Genomic DNA, 24,186 nt, shown 5'->3' with positions numbered 1-24,186 from the left:
GCTCTGATACCAATTTGTCACACCCCAGGTCCACAACCAAACAAGGAACAGGAGATAGGGCGGAAACACACATACTAAATCTGCGTAATCATAATTATATACTACCCTCGCGTATACACTTAATAGTGATAGGTGGGCTGTATTCGTCCTTAGCCTCTATGCTTGAACTTGATCTGCTGGACGAGTGGTAGTTCGGGAAGGTCTGCTGAATATATGACGTTAAGGTTTCGGAGGGCAAGGTACTCCTCGCATGAGTACTTCGGGGTTTAGAATACGAGGTAGACGATTCTGAGGTCTAGGTCGGGCTGTCGTTACGAAATGACGAGGGTTTCGTTGATTTGATGGTTAAGGCGATGAAATTTCGAAATATATGAACTTAGTATGGTGAGGACCACGCCAATCCATGACGAATGATGACAACAGACTCTTTTCAGAAACAAATGTTAGGCCGATTTGAAAGAAACGTTTGTTATACGACGGTGTATCCCGAGTGTGCTCAACAATGTACTATGTGTAGACTTTCTAGTGCTTTCGGTTTTCTCCTTGATAATACCACTTTCATATATCGTACCACGATAAGTGAGTACTTACAGTGAAAGTGTGTTGATAACTAGTGTCGGTACTCTATATTATGATCCTCCTCGGTACCTCTATGATCGCCTGGCATACATAAGTTATGTATAATTAAGATGAATAATACGGTCGATTGAGTAACTCTGCCCTAAATCCACAACCAAACAAGGAACAAGAGATAAGGCAGAATCACTAACTCTAAGTCTGCAAAATCTTAGCTATGCACAACCCTGATGTACACACTAAGCCATCATAGCTTCCCTCAATGGATCTTTAGTTCTCTCATGAATGTTGTGACTTGTTCATATGAGTGAGTTATTATGATTACTTTTAAATGTTTTCCCCAAGTTTTAATCTTATATAAATATAAATTAAATTTTAAAGCAATTCATAATTCGAAGACGTAGCGCTGGTCGCTGGGGACTCCGGGGTAGTTTCTCCTGCGGTGATCATCAGAATTCGCCCATCCGCGCCTGAGTTCTTTATATATCAAGCAGTCCCTCATATAGTGCCCTATCTCACCACAGCCATAACATGCTTGGTATACTTCTATTCTGGGGACTTGGGAGATCGGTTGTGCTGGTGCCCTGTAGAACCGGGCAGTGTGGCCCTTCATGTGGCAATTCAAGCATTGCATTTCCCGACATACTCCGGTGTGGAGGTAGTTACACCCATCACACTTGGGGAGAGTTCCAACATATCGACTGGCAGGTGCTGGAGTAGCAGGTGTTGTGGCGGCGTATATAGTACCCATTTGTTACTCCTGCGGGGTTTCCTGTGTTGTTCGATCTTTCCTCTTTTTTCCCGACTTTCGTTTATAGTCCCCTCCCTTTGATGGATTGGGAACGGGGACCACCATGCCATGGCGGACTCCATGGTCAATGAGTCGCTGGGCCAGGCGTTTGGTGCTATGGAATGTAGTTGGGTTAGAAGACAGTCCATCCCCTTGAATCAGGGTAGATAAACCCCAGATGTCCCTTTCTATCTTCTTACTCTCCGGGGTAACCCTCCCGGGTTATAGTGCAGCCAGGTCGCTAAACCTGTCAGTGTAGGCCACTATGTCTGAGCCGACCATGGTGTGCTCCCATAGTTCTTGTTCCAGCTTTTGAACTCCGCCCCTCGGGAAGTATTCTTCCAACATCATCTCTTTTAGGTTCTCCCAACCAATTGAGTTAGCCACTGATAGGGTCAGTGACTTAACATGGCTATTCCACCATGTCAGGGCTCTTTCGGAGAAGGTGCAGGCAGCAAACTTCACTTTGCTCCTTTCTGGGCACAAACAGATTGCGAAGACCGAATCTGTTTTCTCGAACCATCGCATCAGAGTAATGACTCCTCCATTTCCATTAAAGGATTTGGGTTTGCAGTTCATGAAGTCCTTGTACGAACACTCCCGTGGGTATCCGTGGGTAACTCCGGGGTTGGTTAGGTGGGTATCGCTACCAGATCCGTAGGTACCACTTTCGCTGATGTGAGTTAGAGCAGCTGCTACTGCGGCTGATATCGCTGCTTGGAGAGCAGCAGGATCGAATTGTGGAGGAGGTAGTGGAGTTTGTATTGGGTTTTGAGCATTCTAACACTCCTATGGTGTACATGCAACCCTATAAACCTTGGATTTATGTTTTCTCTATTATACATGCAAATATTAACTATTCCAAGGTTTCATCCTAACTAGCATATTATGAAGCATCTATACTACAAAGTTCTAGTTAGATGACATACCTTTTGATGTAGCTTGATGTCTTCAAGCTTTAAGAGCTTAGCCCCAATAGTGTGGAAGCCTCAAATGGAATCACAAATAACCAAAACACCTTGGAAGAACTTGAGAGAATATGTATGCACACTAAAATCGGCCCACTCTTATTTTCACACACTTGTGCCAATTTTGTGAGCCAAGGACCCCTTTATATATTATGGAGGATTAGGGTTACATCCATGTAAACCCTAATACCCATGACCTTTCATTTACATAGGATCCATGGGTTTAAAGCTCCATGGACCATCCATGAAAGCTTAGCCCAACCTAAATGAACTTGGCCCATTCCATATATATAAGAGTCCATATTTAATTAGTTCTTTTTGATCACTTAATTAATTCTAAATTAATTCTTGATCAATACTAATTAAATAATATGATTCCATATTAATATATTAGAACTTATAATATATTAATATAAATCATAAATATACTATTCTCAAAAGACTATCCATATAAATTGTGCCGGTGAAGTGCAACCCAAATGGACCATGCCGGGTCGGGTCAAGTACATACCAAATATAGTTATGGACTTAGACATTAATCCAACAGTCTCCCACTTGGATAAGTCTAAAACTATTATTGAGTATGACTTCAAAACCTAACTGGCAATCGTAGCTCTTAAAGCCGCTGTCGAACTCTGACCTTGTCAATGACTTGTCCATTAGATAAGGGATCATATATTCCTCCATTCTAGATATCATATGGACTGAGACATGGATTATCAATCATTCTCTCTGTCCATTTGTTGTTTCTCGATTTCCGATTTATGATGACTGACTGATTGAACAAATCAAATCAGTCATGGCTTGGCCAAGCACTCACATGTGTCATCGCTAAATCATCGAGGGGCCCACATATATCGCTTTTATCCCGAAGGTAAAAGGAATGGATAAACTTCGATTCATATGGCTTATTCTACTACTTGTTGAATCATACACAAAGGCACGTTTTATAACATCGAGTTACCAATGCGTTTTCGTGCAATCAATGTATAACCAACTCATAGTAACAACTCATATCTCTAGGTTTTAAGAATATAAGATATTATCATCTCATGATCACTCGTGATAAAATCCATGAAGTGATTCAAATAAGCATGGGTTGAATCCAATACTCAGAACTTATGAGCACTCATGAGTGTTGTAGCACCACTTTGTCCAACATCTTAGACCTCTACAATCCAACGCATGACAGTCTTGATTCATATCTACTTCCAACATATGACCGACTGTAGATAGTTTGAATAACTTAGTCATTCAGGAAGAATGACCTAGTTTATTCTGGAAGTCAAAACATGCAAAATGAAACACAAGAATAAATGAATCAAATATGGTATCAAACCCTATGAATATAAATAGACCACTTTTATTTATCACCATACCGATTACTCATTATTTCATTGTTTCGGTTTTATCAACTTTATACCTGAATTAAAAACACTATTTGTCCCATGCTCCAAGCATGTACACTATGTTTTTTCTAAACAATAGCTTTGCCATACACCAAGTATGCACTCTATGTTTGTCTATGATCCTTACTTTGTGAAATAAACCAATTGAACATAATTTCAATGATTCTAATTTCACACTCCCAAATCCTTATCGAAAAATGTGAGAATTTCAAATTCCTATCATTTATCGAAATGTGTTTAGATTTTAAACTTATATGCACTGACCCTCCTGTAATGAATATGTACAAAGTCACAAAGACTTGTCAATAGTCATTATAAGGTATTCCAATGGAGATCAACTCCATGGAAACTAAGTCTCATATTCAAAGTACATTGCTTTGGACATGCTTCTTGCATTAAGTTTTCTAATCTTACACAGATAACTTCCACCTATGGAGACAACTCCATATTCTCATTTTGACTATTACTTCTGAACAAGAGATGCCTCTTTTCAGAATATGTCAATATGGTCCTTCCAAAATTAGCACTATACTTCCAACTGTCCCTGAGCAACCAATCTTTGGTAAACCTCAGATTGTCCTCGACAATTGCTTAATCATTTTAGTCATATCCAATTCTAGACCTTTTCCCTTCTTAATGCCTCTGGACAATTGGAAAAATTTAGAAATGACAAATATTATAGCACATGCAATCGATCCTGTACCCAAAGCAAATGGTACACGATTCATGATGTCTCACATAAAGACATGATTCTAGACCAGTCTTTTGCTACAATATTTTTATTTGCCATGTTTTCAAAATTTGACTATGAAGAGGGATGCCGTAATCATAATCGAATTTTGAGAACGCAATATATAGAATTTCCTTAAGTTGAACCAATCCAACATGAAATTCATGTATATATTCTTGACTAAAGATGATTAAGGTCTCAATCTAAGCCTTTAGAACTGAAATGAAGTATATCCTCTCCCTTAATTATAGCAAAACAACTTTTTCAATCCCTGCTGCCTCACGAATTGAAACTTTTGTTTTCTATAATTAACATTGCTAACTTGCAACACTAACAATAATTATCATGCTCCCACTAACATGATGATTATTAGCATAACACTTATGCTCCCACTAGCTTTGACATGTACTCAGAAATCAGCTGGACTTCTAGAAATCAATACTTTATTGACTTTCTTACCAAAGTTCAGATTTCTGATACGAGATGCTTTGATAAAACTTTATCAAAAGCATACACCTTTCCTTAGATAGCATGCATGTGTGTCTAAACAATTTCAGAACTATGAAAAGGGATGTCGTAATCATAGTCTCAATTGTTTAGACCTTTTGCCATCTGCTTCAAATCTACTTGGTGGAAGTGTTTCCTCACCATCATTTTCATGAATCGGAGAGAAACCTTATGACCCTTAGATTTTATGGTGTATGTGTTCTTATCCATGTGAATCGTCAAAACCATAGTCACAAGATAAGGATAATGACAAATCCAAACTCATATGGACTGAACTTATGCAATCTTAACTTCTTGCCACCTGGCAGTACAGGGCCTGCCATTGCTTCCAAGTTGTTATGCAACCAATTGAGAACTTTCAGAACTCCTATGCAAAGCCAACTTTAACTGGAATGGGCACAGAATATGTCAACACGATAGGTTATAAACCTCAAGTCGTGTGCTAGTGAAGAACCTCAGGTTTTATTCTTGATTAGTTCTTGAAATTCTTTTTAGGATCTTTAAGACTCCCACTATCCTCTTGAAATATAAGACTATCTTGCCAAATATTCAAGAGATAGTTCGGATTCTTTATCAAGACAAACACTTCACACAATTGGCCTTAGTTGGTCTTTGTTTTATCCAAAACATCACAACTTACCAATTTCAAATGTACAAGAGTAGGACACTTTTACTCTTACATTTGACAAGTGTTTTAAACCTTTCTTTAAGATATGTCACTCAAGTTACAATCTTGGAGTATGACTCTAAGAATTGTTTTGGAACGAAGTACGACTCATCTTCCTGATCTAACCATTTCAACAATTCATGACTCCTCTTCTTAGTAATAAGAATGCACTAAGATGACCTTTACAGGACTAATTGTGATATGATTTCTAAATCATTAAGATGATCACAAACATGATACTAAAGTACTCTCCCATCTTTTCAGATTTGAGAAACTTTTATCTTTCTGCCTAATATGATGCTTCCCATTCGTTCTGCCATACATTGAGACTTTTCCAATGTTTCAGAATTATACTTAAACTTGTAAGTATAACCATATTTACTAAACTTTAGTAAATCAAATAGTCTTAACGAGCTTTGTGGTGGACATGACCAGTGCACAAGAATGTGTACTCGATCCCTTTAGTCCTTCACTTGACTCACACATCCATGTGAACAAGTAATTAGTCTTGATTTTCCAATGCTTGAAAGTTCTCATTCATCATACTATTCAACTTGCATGATTCCAAGTTTCGGTCCAATTGAAACTTGGGCGATTAGGAACTTTCCTGATTTGGTAAATTTAGACACTACCACAAATGAAAGAATCAAATCCATTTTTCAATATTGCTGTCAGTGGAATCATATAAGCAACAATTTTCCACAAATGCCATTGTAAGGATACTTCAAATAAATAAAATTAAACAATTTTCTTTTATTTTAAAACTTTGCGGAAAAACTTATCCTTACAATCCACATGGAAAATTGTTGTTATCTATTCTTTAGCAATATATCATAACTTCTTAAGCAACTGCTCAAAATTCTGATGCGATCGAAATCCACCTTCGCGATCAGAATCAGCATATACTTCATTTAAGATTTCTCTCTATTCTTTGATTCTTAAAACATCAACATGTGACCCAGTCACATCATGTAATGAGGATCTCAGAATAGAACTTAACAGAGTTAGATAATGGGCTCTACCTGATGTAGAGTCAAACTTATTGACTTTAACATCCTTAGGTAAATTTGGCAGCTTTGCAATCAACGCCCCTTCCTTTGGCAAAATAAACATATGGACCCTTTGGTAATGAGACTATCTCAGACTTAGCCTTTCTCTTTACCATTTGGTCAACCGGATTGACTATGGCCAATCCCTTTCCATTGGGAAGAGAATGCTTTTTCTGGATTTCCAGTGTCACCATTGTCACTGTCCATAAAGTTTTTGGGAAGTTGATCTTCTAATCAAATTTGCTTTGCTATCGTTCCAAATCATTGCTGATTCAGCAGCACCAAGCAAATAGATATGATCATTAAGGTTCATGTCATAGTCTGTTTCATAGTAGTCCCAAAGGAACTCACTATGTGACTTAGAAAGTGATTGAACATCCAACTTTCTCAAGACTTTGACACCCAACTCTCCCGGCTTGTCAATATCTGACTTTATCTCTAAGATGTGAGCACACATAGACCTTGCTTGCCATTAGGACTTGAGTGACCTTGAACTTGTGGGTTAGGGAGAATAATTGGAGGAGGTGGAGGAAGAGAAGTATGACTTCCATGAGCCAAACTCGGGAAGTCATATTCATTAGGAAAGCTTGGTTTGGGAAGATCATCGTTGTCTAAACCAGACATCAACAATGGGAGAAATTCACGTAAAGTTGATTTAAGTCCTTAATATAACACCCAATATGATATATTAAGGCTAGGACCCAACAAACTATTTTATAACTTGGAAGAGGGATGCCGTAATCCAAGCTATAAAATATTTGAAGGTAGGTGAATGACGATTCACCAATTTCCACCAAGATAAACGAAATGTATTATTAGGTTTTAATTGGTTTTGAAACTCCTAGATTCTTTTGAGATTCATTGAACTTTTCAATGGCATATTTCAATCTCGAGTGTGCCCTTCAGGTTTTGTGACTGGGGTGCCGAGGATCACAAAACAAGGTGTGAAGTAACCATGCAAATATACTTGGTACCCTTAATATTTACCCCTCAATCGATGTGCCGGTTAACCACACACGCTCCAACAATACTATGATAAACATTAAGTTACCCTTTTCCTACCTTGTTAAGTCCAGGTTAGTGTGCCGGTTAACCACACACGCTCCACTAACAGCTTAAACAAAGTGCAAAGTGTAATTTCATGGATTAGCACCTTATTCACATTTTCCTAAGTAACTAAGATTGGGAATTTATAAGTGTTTAGTTACTTAGTATTTATCATTATACTTATAATGAAGGGAGAATTATAGTCCTTGTCCTACTTGTTCGGCTAACGACCCTCCACCGGTCAAGGAAGCGGTGAGTGAGAGTGGACACCCATTAAACTGCCATTTTATAGGCAGTAACCTTATACCCCCCTTATAGACCGGCTTCGTGAATGAGGCCTACTAATGGTAAGATTGACTTTATCTTATTCATATATATATAATTAAAATTATAATAATAGTATAAGGGTGTATTTTAAACATTTAAAATACTTGGTGGTTTAATCTATTAATTAAACTATACTCTTAATTTAATTAAACTTAAACCATGTCTTTATGGAATTATTAACTCTTTTAATTAAACACTTTAACTAATTTAATGAAGTCCATAAAGTTTGAATTTTAACTTTTAAAATTGTAGAGTTTGGAATTAAAGCATTAATGTGTGTGAGACTTTATAAATTCCAAAACTTGAGGGCAAGTTTTGAAACTATTCAAAACCTTTCATTTCATAACTTATGAGTTTAATGGTTCATTAAAATGAAGACTCTTCATTTTTATGTAACCTCTTATTCTTTAATAACACTTTTAAAGAAGTGACTCTTAAACATCCATAACTTGAGGACAAGTTATGGAGTCATAAAATAGTTTAATGAAAAAAAAAACTCTTCATTTTTTGTGTAACCTATGGCACTTTTATGAGTTTTAAGATTCATAAATGTGACCTTTTATGTGACTTGAAGAAAAGTTACAAAAACACCTTTTATGAACTTCTTTTAGATTAATATGGATTGAAAGCAACTTAACAAATAATATTTTTCATCAATCTAAATTAACTCATAAAACAAGGTAACACAAAAAAACTTTTCATGTTCCATAACTTAAGAACAAGTTATGGAATTTTAAAACATTAAGACCAAGTTTTGTAACTCCATAAAAAACTTTGAATCAATTTTTTTTAAAACCTTTTCATATCCATAACTTATGGAGGTTTCAAAAAACTCTTTAGATCAAACTTTTAAAACTAATAAAATAATCATATCATTTTATCTTTTACTAAATTTGACCTAATTCAACTCATATAGTAAAGTGACTCAAATTTTAAAAATAATTAGTTTTTCATAAAATCAAGTAATTATCTTAAAATATGACAAACTTCATGTTTTTTTCTTTTTTTTTTCCTTCAACTTGAAAAAAAAAATACATTTGCATCAAATATAGTAGAAAACAACCGATGGCTCTGATACCACTGTTGGGTTTTGAGCATTCTAACACACCTATGGTGTACATGCAACCCTAAATACCTTGGATCTATGTTTTCTCCATTATACATGCAAATATCAATTTTCCAAGGTATTGTTCTAACTAGCATAATATAAAGTACATGTAATATAAAATCTAGTAGAATTACATACCTCTTTGTTGGTGCTTGATTTCTTCAAACTTTAAGAGCTTAGCCCCAATAGTGTGGAAGCCTCAAATGGAATCACCAATCACCAAAACACCTTGGAAGAACTTGAGAGAATATGTATGCACACTAAAATCGGCCCACTCTTATTTTCACACACTTGTGCCAATTTTGTGAGCCAAGGACCCCTTTATATATTATTGAGGATTAGGGTTACATCCATGTAAACCCTAATACCCATGACCTTTCATTTACATAGGATCCATGGGTTAAAAGCTCCATGGACCATCCATGAAAGCTTAGCCCAACCTAAATGAACTTGGCCCATTCCATATATATAAGAGTCCATATTTAATTAGTTCTTTTTGATCACTTAATCAATTCTAAATTAATTCTTGATCAATACTAATTAAATAATATGATTCCATATTAATATATTAGAACTTATAATATATTAATATAAATCATAAATATACTATTCTCAAAAGACTATCCATATAAATTGTGCCGGTGAAGTGCAACCCAAATGGACCATGCCGGGTCGGGTCAAGTACATATCAAATATAGTTATGGACTTAGACATTAATCCAACAGTTGGTTACCTGTTTCACTGGTTTCCTGAGAATACAAGTAGTTTTGAAAGAGTGTCAACAATTAAGTTGGTGAGTTCATAAGCTTCTGGATGTAGAGTTTGAAAACCTTTGTTTGTAAATGTAACGTATACTTCAAGAAAAATCCAATATTTTCCTTTTAAAAAGTCGTGTAGTCTTAAATCTCAAGACCGAGTGTATGTGCGTATATCGCACTTAAAACGATGTATGCAGTTTTAGATAGATAAAACCCCTTTTTAAAGTAGAATTTTCTCGTAAACTTGAAATGTTGTTAACTCCCTATGTGAGTTGTTATAACCATACTATAACTAGAATGAACCTGCTACAACGTTTTTCAAACGTCAAGATCCTATGACTTTTATCACCCGTAGACCTGCAGGTCCCGATGTAGCTAGCAGCAAGGTGTGGGGTGTCAATCCCAATATAGATCTATATACAATTATCATGCTCTCCCTACAAGAGATTCTGGTTATAACTTACAAGAATATTTAAGCCATACTCTAACAGTACAATTGAAGAATTGTCTCACAACTTACGTTAACGAGTTTACATGTGGTTTGAATATAAAACCTTTTTGTGTGGTGGAAATAAATCCCCTTCTTATGTAATATGTTTGAAAAGTACAACCCATAAACTATACTTCTTATGTTTCATCTAGTATGTTTGTAATGATAAAGGACCCTTACAATTCAGTGAGTAATTTCTGTTTTGTAACTCAACAGAAAACACATGTAAAAGATAGAGTCATCAAGGATAAACACTTTGCTCAACATGTTACAAAGTGTTATGTAAGTTGTAAACTGTTAACTAGTTTTTAACCTTTCTGCACTGTTTTAAAAAGATCATAGGAAAATCATACGAAGTCGAAAACTAAATCCGTAAACTATGAGAGTTTAGTAAATGTGTCTAGTTTATTCATAATGTTTATTATGATTTTTAGAAGTCTCTAACTTGTATGAAATTGTTCATATTCACGGACTACTCCGAATTCGTTTCTGAAATGATAGGCAGTTTTGTGAAAATCACCATAAATTGTAGAAAAATCGTATGGAGATGTGCAAGTAGTCACTAGAAAGGTATAAACCTGAACTACTTGCATATTAAACAGTTTTGAATGATATTATGTCTAAGATGGTCAAAACAGTCTGTGAATAGAACTCAACTTTTCTGATGAAAGTTGTTGTTTGAATTTAGTTAAGTTTTTGGTGTATTAACTTGTATTCCCCCCCTAAAATTTGAAGAAAACATGAAAATGTAGGGGTATGAACTCACCTTGAGTGGTTTTCTGAGATGAATGATGAATAAAAGAGGTTTCAAAGTCAAGAACACTTGGTACATGCTTGGAGAGTTGAAGATCTAAGAACAAATATGGCGACATTTGTTATGAGAGATTCATAATTTGAGTGAAGGAGTGAAGAATGTTCAATATAGGGTGAGAATACTTACTGAATGTGGGTGAAAAGCTCAAAGTCAGCCTTGGAGTCTCGAGTTCTTAGAGAGGGAAAATGAGAGAGAAGTGTTTGCTTTTTGGTGAGAGAGTGAGTAAAGGGGAAGGGGGGTTGGGGTTTCCAGCTTTTGACCAAGTTATCCAGCTAGAGGAGGGGTGTGAGAGGACAAATAGTTGACTAGGTAGGGATGAATAGTGACTGGGGGTTGTCCTATGTGGGTATGGGGGATAGCTTGTGTCATACTTTAGATAAAGTCAACACTCCAACACAATATCTTACCCAATAGATATTATTCTTAATTTAAGACCCCCCCCCCGAAATGTGATTAAAATATGATAATATAGGGTCGTATATGTCAACATATGGGTTTGGATGAAAATCCCATGTTAAAATCATGAAAAACGAGCTTAAAACACAAAACTACTCGAAAACCGGGAAAAAGAAGCGAACTTGCGAGACCAGACCGAAGGTTCGGTCCTATATGGTGAGAACCGAAGGTAGGTTCGGTCTATGGTCTGGGAACCGAAAGTGGTTTCGGTCCAAGAAGACTTGTGTGCAAAACTGCTTGAGTGGGAACCGAAGGCACATGGGAAGCGAAATGGACCGAAATGCACCGAAAGGACTTGTTTCGGACCGAAAGTGAGTTCGGTCCTATAAGGAGGGTTCGGTCCTAATAGGTTTTGGTTCTCAAGAGGGTTTGGTTCCTTAAAGGAGGTTTGGTTCTCAAGATGGTTCGGTTCCTTAAAGGAGGTTCGGTTCTCAAGAGGGTTCGGTTCCTTAAAGTTGTGTCTCCATTGATCTTCCTGTTTCGAGTTGTTTTTGAATAAATTAAAGGTCGGGATGCCCCGAGTGATTATAGAAAGTTGAAAGACAGATTTGGGATAGAGAGAGATATTTGGGAGAGATTTAGGATAGAGAGAGATAGAGTGGGAGAGATTTGGAGAGATTTTGTCGGGGGCCTTTATTAGTGTTTTTCTTCGTAGTGCAAAGACCGTAGGCTTCGCTAAGCCTTGTTATGAGTGTTATACGCCTCCGTAGGGTAGTTAAAGGTGCCTTATTGAGCTATTACATCACTTACTCCTTTTAGAATTTTTAGATTTTCTGAACATTGAAAACTCTAAGCGATATTTTCTATTAAGATAGCGAGTTGTAAATTAGTACACATAGAGTAAGTCCTATCACACAAGCACTAATTGAGTTTACCGGTTTGACTTTTTGACTTTAATTAACTTAGACTTGACTAGAAATTGACGGTTGTCACAAAGACTCAGGAGCAGCATGAGGAGCACCTGAGGGAGGTGCTGGAGACACTGAGGAGGGAGAGACTGTTTGCAAAGTTCTCCAAGTGTGATTTCTGGTTGCGCAAGGTGCAGTTTCTTGCGCAAGGTGCAGTTTCTTGCGTAAGGTGAAGTTTCTTCGGAGTTTTCTAGGATTTCTCCAAGATCGTCATTCCTTTGACCCGACTGACCAAGAAGTCGGTGACATTCCGCTGGGGGCCTGAGCAGCAGGCAGCCTTCGAGACACTTAGACAGCGGCTATGCGAGGCACCGATTTTGACTCTGCCCGATGGAGTTGATGACTTCGTGGTTTATTGTGACGTGTCGATAACGGGATGGGTCCAGTTTTGATGCAACGGGGTCATGTGATAGCTTATGCGTCGAGGCAGCTGAAGCCTCACGAGGCTAACAATCCGACGCATGATTTAGAGTTGGGGGTTGTGGTTTTCGCCCTCAAGATTTGGCGGCATTGCCTCTACGGAGTCCATTGTACCATTTACACGGACCACAAGAGTTTGAGGTACCTCATGGATCAGCCGAATCTGAACATGAGGCAACGTCGGTGGTTAGATGTGGTAAAGGATTATGACTGTGAGATCCTTTACCACCCGGGCAAGGCCAATGTAGTGGTCGATGCCCTGAGCCACAAGGCGGTGGCGGCTCAGATTAGAGATATATGTGTTGGGTTTTGAGCATTCTAACACTCCTATGGTGTACATGCAACCCTATAAACCTTGGATCTATGTTTTCTCTATTATACATGCAAATATTAACTATTCCAAGGTTTCATCCTAACTAGCATATTATGAAGCACCTATACTACAAAGTTCTAGTTAGATGATATACCTTTTGATGTAGCTTGATGTATTCAAGCTTTAAGAGCTTAACCCCAATAGTGTGGAAGCCTAAAATGGAATCACAAATCACCAAAACACCTTGGAAGAACTTGAGAGAATATGTATGCACACTAAAATCGGCCCACTCTTATTTTCACACACTTGTGCCAATTTTGTGAGCCAAGGACCCCTTTATATATTATGGAGGATTAGGGTTACATCCATGTAAACCCTAATACCCATGACCTTACATTTACATAGGATCCATGGGTTAAAAGCTCCATGGACCATCCATGAAAGCTTAGCCCAACCTAAATGAACTTGGCCCATTCCATATATATAAGAGTCCATATTTAATTGGTTCTTTTTGATCACTTAATTAATTCTAAATTAATTCTTGATCAATACTAATTAAATAATATGATTCCATATTAATATATTAGAACTTATAATATATTAATATAAATCATAAATATACTATTCTCAAAAGACTATCCACATAAATTGTGTCGGTGAAGTGCAACCCAAATGGACCATGCCGGGTCGGGTCAAGTACATACCAAATATAGTTATGGACTTAGACATTAATCCAACAATATGTTTGAGGATGATAGTGATTACTCCACTTCTAGAGCAGATTAGAGAGGCACGGGTTGAGGGCCTGAAGGAAGAACGCCAGAAGTGCGAGCGGATTGTAGGCTAGGTGGCCTCCTTTGATTATGACAGTCGAGGGTTGTTAACCCTGTATGGCAGGGTCGGGGTTCCGTAATGGGGCAGAGTACAGCAGTTTCTGGTAGATGAGGCCCATAAGTCGAGGTTCTCAAACCATCTTGGGGCGACGATGATGTACCAGGATCTTCGCCCTGGCTATTGGTGGCCATGCATGAAGTGGGACGTTGCTTGGTACGTGGAGCGGTGCTTGACCTACAGGAAGGTCAAGGCCGAGCACCAGAGACCACACGGAAAGATGCAGCCGTTACACATTCCCGTGTGGAAATGGGAGGATATCACCATGGAATTCATTACCAAGCTTCCCAGGACCGCACGTGGAGTAGATTCGATTTGGGTCATCATGGATCGGTTGACCAAGAGCGCTCATTTTATCCCGATCCAGTAGAGCATATCGGCCGAGAATATGGCCGAGATATACGTGCGTGAGGTAGTGGCACGACATGGAGTGCCTGTCTCGGTGGTGTCAGACGTTGATGTCCGTTTGACTTCCAGATTTTGGAAGCAGTTCCACGAGGAGATGGGTACTCGTCTCCACTTCAGCAATGATTTCCACCCCCAGACAGATGGACAGAGCGAGAGGACGACACAGACTCTCGAGGACATGCTACGCGCATGTGTTTTGGATTTTGGTGGCAGTTGGGATACGTATCTTCCGTTAGCGGAATTTTCGTATAACAACAGTTACGACACCAACATAGACCGGCCTCCCTTCGAGATTCTCTATGGGAGGAAGTGTAAGACCCCGATCTATTGGGGTGAGGTCGGTCAGGGGGTCATGGGGAGTACTGAGGTAGTACTCAAGACTACAGAGCGGATCCAGCAAGTCCGGAGCAGGCTCTAGATTGCTCAGAGTCGGCAGAAGAGCTACGCCGACAAGCGGCGTTCAGATTTAGAGTTTCAGGTGGGTGATATGGTCCTCCTGAAGGTGTCACCTTGGAAAGGTGTCATCTGGTTCCGGAAACGGGGCAAGCTGGGCCCCAGGTACATTGGTCCTTTCCGGGTTACAGCCCGGGTAGGCAGGGTGGCTTATCGATTGGATCTACCGGCAGAGCTCAGTCAGATCCACAACACTTTTCATGTTTACCAGTTGCGGAAGTGCTTAGTGGATGTTTCAGCGACTGTACCCTTGGAGGATATTCAGGTTGACGACAGCCTGAACTACATCGAGAGACCGGTGGCGATTTTGTATCGCAAGACGAAAACTTTGAGGAACAAGGTTGTTCAGTTGGTGAAGGTGTAATGGCAGCACCGCAAGGGTTCAGAGTGGACATGGGAGCCCGAGGAGGAGATGAGGGAGCACTACCTGGAGTTGTTTTCAGGTGCAGCAGACGTCGACGACGAAGTCTAAGACAAGTGGGGGAGAATTTTAACGCCCGGACTCTGGTACGCATTTATTTACAAATTATTCTTGTTTGAAAGGCTACTCGACGAGTTGGAAGCCCCATACTTGTTGAGTAGAAGTTTGTCCTGGACGCGGGATTCAGCCACCTACTCGACAAGTGAAGAGCTATGGACTCGGCGAGCAGGCCTGGCAGAGTGAAACCCTAATTTTGGGGTTTTGCGCCCTATTTAAGCATCTTAATCCCCACCCCTTGGCCGTATTTATAGCCTCCTTGTCCCAAACCCTAATCCATGAAACCCTAGAGCTTTCCTTGAGTGTGTGAGCCATTTTGAGTGATCTTTGTGCACTTTTGAAGCTTGTGGAAGAAGAATAAGATAGAAGGCTCAAGAGGAAGGGGGTAGATCCAGAAGCTACACTCCAATTGCTACATTTTCTGGTAATCAAGTCTCTAACTTGATCATTCCTTTCTTAGATCTATTTACTTCCACTTTATAAGGGTTTTCGTTCAAGAACCTTGGTCTTTGGGATTTGGACGTCCCAAGTGACCTATATCTTAGATACGGGATCTAGAAAGGGTTACATGGAATAAAGGTGCAAACTTTATGACCATGGAAGCCCCATGCAAGCTCATAAGCATTAATTTGGCATTTTTAGCCCTAAGAGGCCATGCATGGAACGAAAGCTAGGAACTTTACGTGTCCAACTGATGTTCACAGCCTAGATCTACTATACTGTGCCTTGGTTTTGGGTAGTATGGCTTGTGTTACAAGATCTATGTTCTAGAGAGTTAGGGTTTGACCTAAACCCATTAAGAAAGACTAAGAACGGGTAAAGTTGGAAACTTTACCCTTAAAAGTGTATTCCCAGTGTGTAGATGAAGTTTGGAGCTTAGATCTGAAGGGAAGGAGCTTAATCCATTGAGATAGCTCAATCAGACAAGGGAACTAGGCGAGTCCATGGAGGGACTCAATGAGTTGATGTGGGTTCCCCCGTTTTAGATTAAGGCAAGAACTCGACGAGTCGGTGAAGGGACCCGATGAGTTAAATCGGTAGATCGCGACTGTGAGTAGCCTGGAAACTCGACGAGTCAGAGGGAGACTCGACGAGTTAGATCGCGGTTTCAGGATCTAGGACTCGACGAGTTGATGTAGCAACTTGACGAGTTGGGTCAACCAGAAAGTTGACTTTTACCCAAATATTGACCTTGACCAGGGGTGAAATGGTCATTTTACCCTGAGAAGGATTATCAGATTTTGATTAAGTGTTATTATGAAATTGATAGTCGGGGAGTCGCCGGAGAAGCAGTCAGAGATTCCTCATTCGAGTTTTCAGCAGTCAGCCTTGCGAGGTGAGTTTCCTTCAGTTGGAACGGGTCTATGGCACCATGGTCGGCCCGCAGTATGATTATGTTAGTAGCTGAGTGTGGGCGAGGCCCGTATCTCCCAGTTAGTTGAGTGTGGGCGGGGCCCGTATCTCATAGCCTAGTTTGATTATGGATATGTGCATGATTGATAGAATTAGTTATACTTGTTGTCTGTGTGATACTTGTATGTATGTTTAGTAGCTGAACGTGGGCGGGGCTCGTATCTCATAGCAGCTGAGTGTGGGCGGGGGCCGTATCTCATAGTAGCCGAGTGTGGGCGGGGCCCGTATCTCTTAGTAGTTGAGTGTGGGTGGGGCCCGTATCTCAGAGTCAGCGGAGTGTGGGCGGGGCCCGTATCTCCCAGTTTGCGGAGTGTGGGCGGGGCCCGTATCTCCATGAGTGTAGGCGGGGCCCGTATCTCCTAGTTACATGTTATGTGTATGGTATGTTGTAGTTTGGGGAGACTCACTAAGCTTCGTGCTTACACTTTTCAATTTTGGTTTCAGGTACTTCCGGTTGTAAAGGGAAGGGCTCGGGATGATTGTAGTGCACACACCATTTGTTCAGCTTAGGATGTTGTTACTCTGATGTTTTGATATGCATTGATATGATGTTTGAGACATTATTACATGTGTTTTGGATAACTATGGTTTTATTAATAATTAAAAACGAAATTTTTGGTCTGTATTTTTGGGATGTTTCACATCTCGTCGTGGTCGCAGAAATGTCCGACTGTGAACACCAAAATTGAATGAATTCTAAACTATTTTAACTCAAATCAAGTTCAAGGGTTTGATTAGGCTAACATATTACATGTTTTCGTGAATGATTCATGGAAAAAACGACTGAAACTAACCCCTAATCAAACCAATTTCGGAGTTTAAAGTCACCAAAAACCCGAAAAAACAGTTGAAGCAATAAATTGGTGCGATATACTCACTAATGTATGAAATATAAATAGTTTAGGACTAAAAAATTCATACCTTTGGTGTGACAACCGTCAATTTTGGTCAAACAAAGTCAACTAGGTCAACTCAACTCGTATTAGAATTTTAAGAGAATTGTGATATTCCTTAATGTTACTAATGTACTATTGGCAAGTTATAAATCAAAGTACCTCTCTTTTTACCATTTATTGAATATAAACCCTAATTAGGGTTAGTAACGTAAAAATTCAATAATTCAATCATATATTAATTAGGTATAAATAATATTTATAACACAATGTAGTTGAGTTCATAAACCTTATACTACATGACAAATTCATAACAAAGGTTACATATTCAGATTTTTGGTGAATTCGTCACCAAATGCGACGGATTCTATACCCGGCTTAAACACTCAAACTTTAACGAAAAGAATTAGAAATCATCCTAACTTTCGTGTAAGGTGTTATTACTTTTGATGATAATGACTTTTATAATAGTTTGAATTTAGATGATTCAAATTAAGTAATTATACATCATTTTTACCACACTTTTTATAAAAATCACCAACTCTTATAAAAATTACCCATTCTTTTTATAAAAATAAACTAAAGAAACCACCTTTGTTTTATATAATTATTACACTTTTATAAAGAATTATTATTAAATTGGAAGAGACATACTTGAATATTTAATTCAAGAGGCCATACCCTACTATCTCCCCCCCCCCATACCCACCCCCCCTCACCCTCCCTCCCTCTCCTTCTTATTTCGGCCGAGACCCCTCCCCCTCATCCCCTCTTCTGCATTTGTTCATCTCCTTCTTCAAGAGCAAGTTCATTCTCTCAAGATTAATCTCCATAAGTTGGTTCTTGATCTTTTGGTAAGTTTTTCCTTACTAATCTAGTGATTCTATACATATATATACTAGTTTTGTTACAATTACACACATTAATATGTGTTAATATCCATAGGATATTTCAATCTTCAAGTGTTCTTCACGTGTTCTTAGCTTGAAATCTTTCATCTTCACCTCTTTACCCACCAATAAACACAGTCAAGGTGAGTTCATACCCCTCATTTTCATCTTTATTCAAGTTTTAGGGGGAGAATACAAGTAAACTTGTATAACTGTACAAGATGTTATACATGCTTACTTTCATGTTGTGTAAAAATGTTATCTACGTGAAATAATGTTATTACCTAGTATTATGAACAATTATGTGTGGTATGTTGTTTAAAATGAAAATCTATGAAAAATGAGTATAAACATGCTATATGTTCTTAAGAAAAAGTCATAAAAAAAACAAAACTATAAAAACTAGGGTTTTTATGAACACAGTATGACTTTTCTAGAAAAAATGGTTTTAACCAAGTTATTACATCATTTTTGCGGGATATAAATCAAAAAAAAAATTTAGACATATGCTATGAAACTAGTTATAAATACCAAGGATTTGGTTTTACAAATAGAAAACCTAAAAATCTATCATTTTATTTAAAATTAGGGTTTTCTAGCAAAAATGGTCATAACCAGGTTATGGTACCATTTTTGTGAGATTTGACCTAAAATATATTGTTTTAAACATATAAGATTAGCTTGAGTTAAACTTCACAAAAAGGTCAAAATAAATTTTACAAAGTTTGTAATTCAATATTTACCGTTTGGTGACGTAAAAATGCCAAAAACTAGAAAACTGACTTTATCATACTAATAGTTCATATACTTGTGTTAGATGTATAATATATATTATTTATGAGCATATAAACATGTTAACTTATATATATATATATATATATATATATATATATATATATATATATATATATATATATATATATATATATATATATATAGGGAAAAGTTCAATAGAGAACCATAATTTTTGGTTCTTCAAAGAATCAAATCTTTTTTTCAATTTCTAGAGCTTATTCTTTATCGAAAAAAAATCTAAAAATATCTAAATTCATATATTAACATTGTGAATGTGAAAAATATTTTTCGGATTCACCGTGTGAATCCGGATTCACGTTGTGAATTTTCAAACATTCACATTGTAAATTTGACGTAAAAAAAAATCGAATTTGATATCATTGGAAAAAGGATAAAAAGTTATAAATTTTTGTGTTTTTAGTTTTTTTTTTTTTTTTGATAAAAAATAAGTTGTAAAAGTTGAAAAAAAGATTGGTTCCTTGGTTCCTTAGTTAATTATGGTTCTCTATTCAACCTCACCCTATATATATATATATATATATATATATATATATATATATATATATATATATATATATATATATATATAGAGAGAGAGAGAGAGAGAGAGAGAGAGAGAGCGAGAGAAAGCTAGGTTCAAATATGGATTGACATCTATTGTGCGGACGTCTGGACAGTGCTATTCTTTAAGGATGACAAAGCAAATATGTTGTTTGATAATATGAATACGTTCAATCTTACATAACTATTGTCAATATAATATATTCTCACTAATTAAATCGTCTATAAGGTTATTATAGATTTTTTATTATTATTCTCATTCTGTCAGAATGTTTATTGAGTCGTATTCTGTCAGAATGAAAATGATTGAAAAACGATGTGTGAGAATAAAAATGAATAAGAATTAGTGAGAATGAATGAAAATGACAATATTTTTGTAAGGTTGAACGTATTCGCATTACTAAACAACTTATTCTCTTACTAATTCTCATATAGTAGCACGGTCCACACGTCCGCACAATAATGTCCATCCACATTATAACCTAGCCCTATATATATATATATATATATATATATATATATATATATATATATATATATATATATATACAACGAAACATTTATAAATAAACTATAATAGGTATAGTTTATGGGTCATTAACACTATTATAATATTTTGGGAAAAGACGAATAATTATATAAAAGTATATAGTTATTATACACTATATTAATACTATGGAAAAGTGATATTTACACTTACAAGGTTTTTCATTACACAAAACGTAAACTTGTTGAAACAATTATGTGAGACAAAGTCTTCACCGTACCTACCAGAGTACATACTAAAGTCCTGAATTATAACCAGAAGATCGGTAAGAGAGCATGATACTTGTGTATAGATATATACGGGACTGACAATCCCGCACCTAAGCTGCTAGCTACAGCTAGACCGGCAGGTCTAGGGTTACAAATGTCTAACATTCTGACGCCTGAAGAACGTCGTGATAGGCCAACTTTGGTTTTAGCATGGTTGTAATAACTCACATGGGAAATCAACGATACATTTAGTTTACGGGGTAACATGCGTTTAAATGGTTTTATATAAGAATAAAACTATGTAATATTATTTTAAGTATAGAAATACTTACACATTTTTGGTCTTAGGGTTTTAAGACTACAACTCATTTTAAGAAACTATTGGATTTTCTGGGAGCAAATACTACCATTTTTACAAGGAAAGAATTTCAGATTTTTATCAATACAAAACTCTTATGAACTCACCAACTTAATTGTTGACACTTTTCAAAACTACTTGTATTCTCAGGAAACCGTTAAACAGGTAGTCACAAGGCTTTTGAGGATGGGACGTTACGGCGTCGTACTATTCATTTTTGTCATCATAATGTAATTGGTTTGAAACATACAATACTTGGAAACAATGTAAATTCTCAATTATATTTATGATGGTTGTCTTTGCTTTCATCACTATTGTACATTATGTTGTGATATTATTCATGAAGTCATCCACCCCCAGACGTTTCCGCCATCCTGGTTTGGGGGTGTGACATTTGGAATTGTAAAACTGGAAATCAGAAGAAAAATCGGACAAAGGGGTCGTGGAGGCACAAACACGTCGTGTGGGGAAGATGAAAGTGAAAAAGAGTTTACTTTTAGGGTTAAAACCCTAAAATAAAATTGGTTGGGTTTAGAACATCATGTCATGGTTAGGGCACCACGTCGTGGTCAATGAGTGAAACTTTTCCTGAATTTAACTGTGAAATCACCACGTCGTGGTGTCTTCCACCGCCTCGTGGTAAATAAAATAATTTATTCTTGGAAAAATTTTCATAAAAACTTCCACCCCACACTTATTCCATTCTTGTCCTCTAAACAATATCCAAAAAGAAATTCAAAGTGAAAAATCAACAAAACAAAACAAAATAATCAAATAAAAGAAAAAGGAAAGAAAAACGCAAACTCTAAAGTCAATTCAATCAACCAGAAGTCAGACTTAAATCTACTGCCTTTTAGACTTGTTAAGGGTCATTCTAATGAGCTCTAAGCCTAGTACACTTAAGGATTAAGTGTTAGGAAGTATTGGCTCGAGATCAGAAGGCTTCACCCGAAACAGAGAACCCAACACTTGAGGTTCACGGCCGCAAACCTAGTTCACGGCCGTGAACTCTCTTCTGGCCGTGATCTCTTCCCTATATATATAATATCACTTCACTTTTCTTCATTTCTTTCCCCCTTGGCCGCAAACTCTCTCAAACTCTCTCAAGTATCATAGATCAAGAACACCATCTTTCACTCCTAAACACCCCTTTCCTTTGATACTTCATAGAAGCTCACTAGGATCTTCAAACACTCACCAAAACACCTAGATCTTCATGATCATCATCTTTCACCAAGAACACAAAGAACACACACTTGTTCTTGGTGGCCGTGAACTCCCAAGGGATCCCAAATGGTAAGTGTTTCATCATTTATCTTGTTATACTTGAAAGACTACTAGATCCTAGCCTTGATTCTTCATATTTCATCACCATCTTCATGAGCTTGAGGTGTTCACGGCTGTGAACCCTTCATGAATTCATACATGGTCGTGAACCACTCATCAAGTTGGGCCGTGAACTTCATTGGGCCGTGAACCATTCATCCATTTGGGTCGTGAACACTTTCCTTTGGCCGTAAACTCCCTTTGATCAATCACATGTGATTTTAACACTTCATTTCAAGTGTTTCCTAGTCCCTAAGGTAGTTTCCTTGCATGTCAGTTGTTTTAAACACTAATTACATGCCTATATATGCCATTATATGTCATTTAGGACTCGTTTGTGTCTCGGGAATTCATTCGTGGAACATCTCATCCTTACGCGAATCTTCAATTGAATCACCCGCATAAGGTGAGTTCATACCCCTATAATCAATCTTTTAAATGTTTTAAATGCTTTTAAGGGGGGGGGATACAAGTTGAACACAATGATAATTGTGTAAACGTTTATCTGTGATAACCATCACATTAAAGGGTTTCTTATGCTTTTATAAGTGATCAAATCATTTCAAAAACTCTTTTAAAGTTATGTCTCTTTGTTGTTTATAAAACTCTGTTTTTAAAGTACAATCATAACTCATTAGATAAATGAGTCTTTTCTTCAAGTCAGTATCAGTTCAAGTAAACATACTAGTAAACTATAATAGGTATAGTTTAGGGGTTCAGTTCATACTATAGCTAGTACAGGGAGGAACATACTAAAACTAGTACAGGGAACGTATCATTAACTCATTGTTCTAAAAAAAAGATGATAATAAACACGGTAAAAGGTTATATATATATGGTGCACCTACAAAGTGCCACGATTTATATATATATAGGGTACATCTACAAAGTACCGGAGTTATATATGGGGTACATCTACAAAGTACCGGATTTATTTATAAAGGCTACATCTACAAAGTACCGTACAATAATAAATAAAACACATAAATATATACAAAAACTCACAACAGTATCGACTGAGGCGTTAAGTGTGCAGGATTTCATTACTTCTAGTAGTCGTCCAAACAATAGTACAACGCCACATAACTTACTCGTAACATGAACATTCAGTTAGAAGGGAGCCTATAATGCTAACTTTATGATTCCTCGATAGATACATCAGGGATATATATTAATCGGGTCCGACAGATAGTAGGATGTGTGCCTTCCGCTTCATTTCCTGTTTCTTGTTTTGTTGTGGGCTTAGAGCAGATTCACCCAGCCTACTATCTATTCAATCTTAGCTATATATATTCTGTATACACCCAGAAATCATAAGGAGTACCAGGTATGGGTCAGGTCATAATATACAAATTCAATAAACCGTTTTCTAGTACAAAAACATACTTTTTAGATAGAACATGTAGTAGGCTAAACTAGAAACTTATCAGTAAAAGGGTTTAATTCATTTTATTAAACCAGTATAACTTAAAGGACCTTTAGTGGTTAATTCTATAATACCTTAGTTTATACATCAGGGTTATATATGATTAATATCCGATAGGTAGTTGGATGTGTGCTTTCCGCCTTACTTCCTGTTCCTTGTTTGGTTGTGGGCTTAGGGCAGATTCACACAATTAACTATCCG

The sequence above is a fragment of the Lactuca virosa genome, chromosome 1 (assembly GCF_052849685.1).
Source record: "Lactuca virosa cultivar CGN04683 chromosome 1, Lactuca_virosa_CGN04683_v6, whole genome shotgun sequence".
Classification (NCBI taxonomy): Eukaryota; Viridiplantae; Streptophyta; class Magnoliopsida; order Asterales; family Asteraceae; genus Lactuca; species Lactuca virosa.
The sequence above is the reverse complement of the archived record's forward strand: the minus strand, read 5'-3'. Positions refer to the sequence as shown.